The sequence below is a fragment of the Salmo salar genome, chromosome 22 (genome assembly GCF_965601325.2).
Source record: "Salmo salar chromosome 22, fSalSal1, whole genome shotgun sequence".
NCBI lineage: Eukaryota > Metazoa > Chordata > Actinopteri > Salmoniformes > Salmonidae > Salmo > Salmo salar.
In genome coordinates this window covers 10,446,636-10,455,028 of record NC_138312.1, presented here as the reverse complement: position 1 = coordinate 10,455,028, position 8,393 = coordinate 10,446,636, and the positions used below count along the sequence as shown (strand labels likewise).

The following is an 8,393-nucleotide window of genomic DNA, read 5'->3' as shown; positions in this document are numbered from 1 at the left end:
CAGTCAGTGTCTGGTGTGGCCGCCAGCTGCATTAAGTACTGCAGTGCATCTCCTCCTCATGGACTGCACCAGATTTGCCAGTTCTTGCTGTGAGATGTTACTCCACTCTTCCACCAAGGCACCTGCAAGTTCCCGGACATTTCTGGGCGGAATGGCCCTAGCCCTCACCCTCCGATCCAACAGATCCCAGAGGTGCTCAATGGGATTGAGATCCGGGCTCTTCGCTGGCCATGGCAGAACACTGACATTCCTGTCTTGCAGGAAATCATGCACAGAATGAGCAGTATGGCTGGTGGCATTGTCATGCTGGAGGGTCATGTCAGGATGAGCCTGCAGGAAGGGTGCCACATGAGGGAGGAGGACGTCTTCCCTGTAACGCACAGCGTTGAGATTGCTGTGACACACTGCCCCAGACCATGACGGACCCTCCACCCCCGAATCGATCCCGCTCCAGAGTACAGGCCTTGGTGTAACGCTCATTCCTTCGACGATAAACACGAATCCGACCATCACCCCTGGTGAGACAAAACCGCAACTCGTCAGTGAAGAGCACTTTTTGCCAGTCCTGTCTGGTCCAGCGACGGTGGGTTTGTGCCCATAGGCGACGCTGTTGCCGGTGATGTCTGGTGAGGACCTGCCTTAAAACAAGCCTACAAGTCCTCAGTCCAGCCTCTCTCAGCCTATTGCGGACAGTCTGAGCACTGTTGGAGGGATTATCCGTTCCTGGTGTAACTCGGGCAGTTGTTGCCATCCTGTACCTGTCCCGTAGGTGTGATGTTCAGATATACCGATCCTGTGCAATTGTTGTTACATGTGGTCTGCCACTGTGAGGACGATCAGCTGTCCTTCCTGTCTCCCTGTAGCTCTGTCTTAGGCGTCTCACAGCACGGACATTGCAATTTATTGCCCTGGCCACATCTGCAGTCCTCATGCCTCCTTACAGCATGCCTAAGGCACGTTCACGCAGATGAGCAGGGACCCTGGGCATCTTTCTTTTGGTGTTTTTCAGAGTCAGTAGAAAGGCCTCTTCAGTGTCCTAAGTTTTCATAACTGTAACCTTAATTGCCTACCGTCTGTAAGCTGTTAGTGTCTTAACGACCGTTCCACAGGTGCATGTTCATTAATTGTTTATGGTTCATTGAACAAGCATGGGAAACAGTGTTTAAAGCCTTTACAATTAAGATTTGTGAAGTTATTTGGATTTTTATGAATTATCTTTGAAAGACAGGGTCTTAAAAAGGGACATTTCTTTTTTTGCTGAGTTTATGTTCAAATGTTCAACAAATTACTTTAGAATTAATGTTAAATTCGACCATTGGGCATGCAATGGGAGTGTGTGCTTTCGACATCAGCCCACTAGTAAAGCTAGCTAACTAGCTAGTGTTGGACACTACCGATAGCTAGCAGGTGATCTCGTCAGGTGTTTATGCGAACAACCAAAGTTAATGTTAGTTTAATTAGTTCATTGTTTATTCAGAAATGTGTCAATTGTGAAGAACCGCTCAGTTTTAAAATCCTGAATTGGTGATCTTTCAGGGACTAAACAGCGCAGTTGATGCATTGGCACTCTTACAAAGCACTCTTTCCAGACTGGTGCGGAGGTAAGAAATGTATTATCTGATAAATGTTTTTCTGCTCCATGTAGGCTTGCTTGCTAGCTAGCCAAGTCATTTGTTGTGCCTCCTTAGCTACATGAATATGTTGTTTCCTAGTCAATACATGCATTCCGTGTCTGATTAATGTCAGTTCAATTCCTCTCTGTATTGTGTTGCACTATTGGATTGAGGGGATGGGCAATGTTACCAGTTAAATAAAAGGCCAAGTTGTTCTACTCATATGGTAAAATGTATTAACCTGACAATAATAACGTGAGGGTATAATTGTGTAACAATGCACAGGTCATGTTATGATGATGGGTCAAGATAATCCCCAAAATTGTTCTGAAGACAATGTTTTGAAGAATGACATGACCAAACGTGTGACAACTTGCTCAACCTTCTGAATATTTAAAACTGCATAATGATGGCACATTAAAAGTGCAGAAACAATACATGCACCAATTCACACACATTGACACACCCCGTCATCCATCCACACACACAGGGAAGGAGTTAAAAAGTTGTCAGGAAGAGCAACTGTCTGTGTGCTGTTGGCTTGGGTTCTAGCATGTGGTCCTCTTGCCTCCTTTTATTGAGTGACTCCTGTTTATAAAAGTTTCGATCAAATAGCTTAATAAGATGCTATTTAAAACGTCTTGTTCTGTGTAACAAGTGGTGTGTGCTGCCCAGTTGACGTCAAACTCAATATGATTATTCTATTCCTACTGTTCCCACAGAGCTGTCCATTCTGAGTCAGCCTAGCACCAGGACCCCGCTTGGCTGGTTTTACCACTGACCAGCTGCTTTTGGACCCTACTGAATCTCCCCACTAGTCAAGCTCCCGTTTCTTTCAGGCCCTTCCTGAGTTGTTTGATCTGACTGCTGACTCAGCAAAGGATCTATAGCAGTATTTCCCAAACTCCTGGGGACACCAAGGGGTGGACAAACTGGACATAAAAAAAAAAATCCCTAGCACGACTACACAACTGATTCAAATAATCAACTCATAAATCAAGATTTGATTATTTAAAATTAACTGTGTAATGAAGTCAAAAACTAAATGTGCACCCCTTAGGGTCTCCAGATTAGAGTTTGGAGACGCTGACCTTAAGAATATGATAAGATGTCAGTAGTGTGGTTCAGCATATCATTTTAAGGGATGTTTTGCTAAATGTGTAAAAGACAGGCACAGTCAGACAGGGTGGATTCCCCTATATGGATGGATTATAGGATTTATAGAATATAGGATGGATTCCCCGCTGTCAAGACCAACAGATTTCCATGTGAATATTCTAATATCCGCATAAATAAAAAAAGATGCGCATTTTCACACTCGTGGTGTGTTTCCACCAAACTGACTTGTTGCAGATAACAATCCGTGTGTGATGACGTAGTGTGCACAACATTTCCTTTTCCGCTTAAATTTTCATGTACCGAGCAATAATCTAAAGTTCAATGTGTTTACATTGCATTTTCAACTCGAACGATACTTTTGTCACAAAATCTGTTGCGTTAAATAGCTGTGAATATTTGTGAAATATTTGTACAAATTCATAGGTTATGGTTTAATTTGTGAAATATTTGTACATATTTACAGAGTATGGTTTTATTTACGAAATATTCCAATATATTCACAGATCATAGTTTTATTTGTGAGTTATGTTGAACATACGCACAGATCGTGGTAGACATATTTGCAGAATAAAGAAACAAATCTCACTCCATTAAGAACCTTGCATTTAGGATGAAAAAAACCTTGTGGGCTGAGGATCCTGAGAGCAAGGGGGAAGGTGTGTTCTCTGCCCGAACCTGCTCTGGCAGTTGTCCAAACTCGCAGAGGCAATGAAGCTTGATAGACTAGGTTTTCTGGACAGATGCAGTGCAACGATGCACAGAGTACCTCACTGAATAGTTTTCTCAAGAGTTGTCTAAAGGAAGTGTCCATAGTTAACAGAGTGAGTTAATACTACGACGCTGTTACTTTACCCACATGTTTTTGATGTTGCCTACATTTCACTTGTAATTTTTGGAACACGTTTTCAGCAGCAACCGAACCCTGTACCGCCAATGCCAACAATCGCAATCATGGGTTTGACCAACAGACGGAGCTATTCTATTGTTGGATGTGAATGCTAGTACATGTTCACAAAAATCTTCTAAAAAATGTTATGAATTTGAGCATACCTCTAAAGGGTTACATCATGGAGTTTGACACTCGAGATGCATAATGACATGCTCGACCTACAGTACCAGTCAAAGGTTTGGACACACTGACTCAGTCCAGGGTTTTCCTGTATTTTTACTACTTTCTATGGTTGTAGAATAATAGTGAAGACCTCAAAACTATGAAATAACACATATGGAATCATGTAGTAACCAAAAATATATTTCAGATTTGAGATTCTTCAAAGTAGCCACCTTTTGCCTTGACAGCTTTGGACACGCTTGGCATTCTCTCAACCAGCTTCATGAGGTAGTCACCTGGAATGCATTTCAATTAACAGCTGTGCCTTGTTGTAAGTTAATTTGTGGAATTTCCTTCTTAATGCGTTTGAGCCATTCAGTTGTGTTGTGACAAGGTAGGGGTGGTATACAGAAGATAGCCCTATTTGGTAAAAGACCAAGTTCATACTATGGCAAGAACAGCTCAAATAAGTAAAGAGAAACAACAGTCCATCATTACTTTAAGACATGAAGGTCAGTCAATCTGGAAAATTTCAAGATCTTTTCAAGTTTATTCAAATGCAGTCTCAAAAACCATCAAGTGGTGTGATGAAACTGACTCTCATGAGGACAGCCACAGGAAAGGAAGACCCAGAGTTTCCTCTGCTGCAGAGGATAAGTTCATTAGAGTTACCAGCCTCAGAAATTGCAGCCCAAATAAAAGCTTCACAGAGTTCAAGTAACAGACACATCTCAACATCAACTGTTCATAGGAGATTGCATGGATCAGACCTTCATGGTCAAATTGCTGCAAAGTAACAACTACTAAAAGGACACCAATAATAAGAAAATACTTGCTTGGGCCAAGAAACACGAGCAGTGAACATTAGACCGGTGGAAATCTGTCCTTTGGTCTGATGAGTCCAAATCTGGGATTTTTGGTTCCAACCGCCATGTCTTCGTGAGACACAGAGTAGGTGACCAGATGATCTCTGCATGTGTGGTTCCCATGAAGCATGGAGAAGGAGGTGTGATGGTGTGGGGGTGCTTTGCTGGTGACACTGATTTATTTAGAATTCAAGGCACACTTAACCAGCATGGCTACCACAGCATTCTGCAGTGATACGACATCCCATCTGGTTTGCGCTTAGTCCCACGATCATTTGTCTTTCAACAGGACAATGACCCAACACATCTCCAGGCTATGTAAGGGCTATTTGACCAAGAAGGAGAGTGATGAAGTGCTGCATCATATGGCCTGGCCTCCACAATCACCTGACCTCAACCCAGTTGAGATGGTTTGGGATGAGTTGGACCGCAGAGTGAAGCAAAAGCAGCCAACAAGTGCTCCGCATGTGGGAACTCCTTCAAGACTGTTAGAAAAGCATTCCAGGTGAAGCTGCTTTAGAGAATGACAAGAGTGTGCAAAGCTGTCATCAAGGCAAACAGTGGCTACTTTTAAGAATCTAAAATATATTTTGATTTGTTTAACACTTTTTTGGTTACTACATGATTCCATATGTGTTATTTCATAGTTTGTCTTCACTATTATTCTACAATGCAGAAAATAGTCAAAATAAAGAAAAAACCCTAAAATGAATAGGTGTCCAAACATTTGACTGGTACTGTATATTCGACCTTCAGTGGAATGTGTAAATTCCTCAGGAGGAAACATACAGTAATATAATATGTTAATAATGATACTGTTAATTGTCTGTGCACATTTTTGTGATAATTATAACAATAATATCATAATTATACTGTTAGGCCTATTATTATTACTTTTGTCGTTAACAGTATTATTACTTTATGAAATGTAGCCTACAGGTTCTCATTTAATAACGTTCCATTCATATCTATTCCACTTGCTTTATAACACAGCAAGTTTCACACCAAGCAATGCAAGTCATCCTGTGATCTTTGCTGTTATTTTTTTATATTTTTTTTTACATTTTACTGCATAGGTCATGTTGTCATTTCAAGTGGCACAGCCAGAGAACGAAAGGCAACTTCAACGAAGAATCCTCTCTTGATAAGACTTCTCTGAAATAGTCTACGGTAGGACCGACACCCGGTACTGTATTTTCAAAATCGTGGGGGTGGAGATTTCAGTGAAGTCACTGCCCCCAAGTATGTTGATTGACGTTACCCAATGGCTCCTCCCTGAAAGTTTTTTTTTTTCTTCGTTTTCCAGTGTAGTGCGTTGATTTCATACCAAAGTCATACCTAACATTCCACTTACACTGTCAAACCAGGATAAATATTATTGAAAACGATAATGCGCCCAAAAATTAAGTATCAAAATGAGTAAGTTCCCTTCGCTTTTGTCAGGAGGGGTGACTACCAAATAAAAAGGTGAGTAACCATTAATTTGTTCCCTTTGTTTAAGAGCTTTCGGTGAAGTTTTCATGCTGCGCTCGGTGAAGTTTTCAGATCATTGTCATTTTTTGCATTTTTCCGTGGAACTCCCTGCGTTGGGAGGGAATAAAAGAATAAGGGATTCATCGCCTATATTGTGTGTGACTTTCTCTGTGTGCAGGAAATCTTTGCTAAGCGTTTAACTATATTGACCATACTCACTGACAATAATAATTGCTTCTTTGTCAATACTATGGGACAACGACCATGTTTCCTTTCTTTTTCGTACAGCTGCTTGGATCCGGACCACTTTCCTCTAAACTTGTTCTCCAGAAGAATCAAGTGGTTATATACCCAAGAATTGACAGACAGACAAAGGCAAATTGGAGGAATACATAACTCGACATTTAACGCGCTGTTTTGCTGCACCCCATAGGTAAGTGAATCACCGAATTTGGTAACATCGTGTCCAAGGAAAGATACCATATACGACCCCCCCCCCCAACCAATTTATAGAAGTTTAGATTTAAGTAGGTCTAAAAAAAAACTTTTATTTCCTATTATTCTTTATCATATTACAGTAATATATTATGTTATGTATTCAATGGATGTTTACCTTTTTTTGTTTTACCAGAAAATGGCAACACTGACAAAACAAATCTGTTTCAATCAGTTTCACGCAAAACAGATACGCTGTTGGTCTTGCAACAATTTGACATGGTCGTTTATGCGTATTAATATATGTATAAATACAACAGAGAGAACATGAAGCTATCATAACTTCAGTACACACACACACACACCACTGCAGCCTCTATACATACACACTGTTGTTTACGAAATGTTCTGATTTAGGACACTTGGAAATTGTTTATTTTTCTTGTCCAATCAGTCCTCTGACTATTTCTCTTCATCATAGGGGAAACACATTCATTGTCTGTTTTTATTTTAATATGTCCTAATGAATGTTGTATTATTCCTTTGTGTGTATCCCTTACTGAATAATAGTTCAACAGCTAAATTAGTGCAGATTTTTAATCAACAATTTTCGCATTAGCCAACTATTTAAAAAAAAACCTGTTTCTTTCAACCTTTCTTTTATATGGGTAAATAATGTATAAGTAAGGGTTTTGTACTTTTCTTTGAGTTGTGGATCTTTCTTGATCTTCTCCACATGGGGCCAGGGATGTTTCACTGGAAATCTTTACTTAAATATGTAATCCTTATATTAGCATTTAAAATGGATGGATCTGTGTGCATATAATTGTATATCGTCAAGAAACACCTGTTCATGGTGTGCTATTGGTTACGCTTGGGAAAACAGATAATTCCTGCTCCAATTGCTTTCCTTATTATAGAAATACCCCAAAAAAGTGTGATGCTTTGCAAGGTTTATAATTTCTCATCTCTCTTAACCACCCTGTAAACAAGTGTACACAACAGTGTTACAGTCCAGTCAATGCCATTCAACAGCTAGAACAATATAATGTTGTCTTTCAGGTTCATCACTAAGTACTGTTAGTAGACCAGCCAGAAAAGCCTGTTTAGGGTTGAGATAATAGACATTTAGGGTTACATTCAAATGGTAAACAAGTCATTCACGTTTACTCCACTGGAAAGATAGTCAGTCACCATTTCGTCAAACTATACGAAACAATCTGTCGTTCTGCCCCTGAACAAGGCAGTTAACCCACAGTTCCCCGGTAGGCCATCATTGTAAATAACAATTTGTTCTTAACTGACTTGCCTAGTTAAATAAAGGTTAGATTTAAATAAAAAATAAAATAAATAAACAAAAAAGTTAAAAGAAATAAAAGAGAAAGACACACAAAAAAAGAACATTTTGAATCACACCAAATCACAATTTGGGTTTGTTTATAATTGACATAATAGATCCATACAAACACTATCCCCAGGTCATCTGCCCAACTGTAAATCTTTCAGATGGACTCAGTAGTTTCGCTAAGTTGTTGAAGCACTGCAGGCACTCCTGGTTGCAGCTGCACATTCTCTGACTCTCGAAGAGATAGACCAATGTTTGCCTATACAGTCTCCAGTAACGATTGAAGCTAACATATGGTATTTGGGTGATAATGTGATACAAGTGTTGTCAATTAGAATTAGTATGCTATAAATAATGTAAGGGTAATATGTGATGTCTATATTGTGGAAATGTGAGTTTCAGTATAGGGAAACTGTACTGACTGAGGTACATAGGCTCAACAGGTAGTTGAGTTGACATTGTTGGAATTGTTTATACCCGAAGATAGGTAG

The 8,393-nt window shown here is 40.0% G+C and overlaps 1 protein-coding gene across 9 annotated transcripts in view; it reads left to right on the top strand.

Annotated features, from left to right (window-relative positions):
• The first annotated feature begins 5,943 nt into the window (after window positions 1–5,943).
• The window catches only part of LOC106582716 (transcriptional enhancer factor TEF-5), a 40,694-nt gene continuing 38,244 nt past the window's right edge, over window positions 5,944–8,393 (top strand). For all 9 annotated transcript variants that reach the window (XM_014166085.3, XM_014166083.3, XM_014166081.3 and 6 more), the window contains exons 1-2: window positions 5,944–6,116; window positions 6,411–6,555. The gene's annotated coding sequence lies outside the window, so the exon portion shown is untranslated. The remainder of the gene's footprint in view (window positions 6,117–6,410; window positions 6,556–8,393) is intronic.